Here is a 1493-nt window from a genome sequence, read left to right on the forward strand (position 1 = left end):
TGTGCTTACACACTTACCTCACGATTACAAAACACGAAACTCATTAGTTTCAGGTTCATTTTTTTCGGGAGATAAGTTTGTGGCTGCTTATAAAGCGATTTTCATGCTTTCATGTACTTTCTTTTGTGTTGATGTTTAAGTCTCTTGCTAGTGAGAGCAGAAGAAACGAGAAACATTCACTTCCCTCAGCTATTTCTGGCACAGCTTGCAGCAGTCTTGGTTTTGTTGTATGTCTGGAGAAGAGAACGAAACAACAGAATCAGAGTCACTTTCTAGCTGAAAATAAAATAATACAATAAAATTGTCAAGCTCTATAAGAAAATATTACTTTGAGTGAAACATTGGACCAGATCTGATCCCTCATCTCACAGAATTACATGGTGATGGATTTGCCTCAGTGTGATTTGAAAGTAAAATGAACCCGACTCACATGAGACTGCTACAGTTTTATTCTCAGACAAACACTGCTGTTCATTCACTTAAATCCTGACCACAAGCCAGTGAATTTGACAGTGAAATCAGTGTTATGGCCTCTGGTAAACACAAAACAATACACTAGTCTTTGTCATTATGCTTTATCATTTGTTTTTGTTGCTTTTTTCATTAATATAATCATACAAATATGATTTCAATTTGCAAATACTTCCAATTCTTCCAATTTGTAAATCCATTTACAAATGCATTCATTTATTTTTTCGTGTAAAATATATTGTTCTTTCTCACACACCGATCACATGATAATGAGATAATCTTCAGTCTGGTGTGGAAATATATGACTCTACAGTTTCTAGAGTTTAATCATGTGAAAATACTGCCACCATGTGGTCAAAGATTAAAAGCAGCCATTTAAACCTGTTATACTGTGACAAACAGCTGCTGGTTTTATTCAGGTCTGGCCCTTACTGAATTTGCAATGAAATAAGGGTGAATTATTTACTATAGATTTTAGCTAAATAACGACACTCGTCTTATTGTTGTTGTTTTGGTTTTTTTTAAAGCAAAAACATAAGTAATTTCATACTATTTTGTCATGCAACACTTGTTTTTTCCCCTGTTTATTTCTGTGAACCTGCTTATATATATATATATATATATATAAGCAGGTTAATATACCCCAGCAACTTAAGACTGGTTTTGTGGTCCAGGGTCACATATATATTATGTGTGTGTGACCCTGGACCACAAAACCAGTCTTAAGTTGCTGGGGTATATTTGTAGCAATAGCCAAAAATACATTATATGGGTCAAAATTTTTGATTTTTCTTTTATGCCAAAAATCATTAGGAAATTAAGTAAAGATCATGTTCCATGATGATTATTTGTAAAATTCCTACTGTAAATATATCAAAATGTAATGTTTGATTAGTAATATGCATTGTTAAGAACTTAATTTGGACAACTTTAAAGGTGATTTTCTCAGTATTTTGATTTTTTGCACCCTCAGATTCCAGATTTTCAAACAGATGTATCTCGGCCAATTTTTTTTAAATGTG

Source organism: Garra rufa, chromosome 14 (genome assembly GCF_049309525.1).
Source record: "Garra rufa chromosome 14, GarRuf1.0, whole genome shotgun sequence".
NCBI classification, from domain to species: Eukaryota; Metazoa; Chordata; class Actinopteri; order Cypriniformes; family Cyprinidae; genus Garra; species Garra rufa.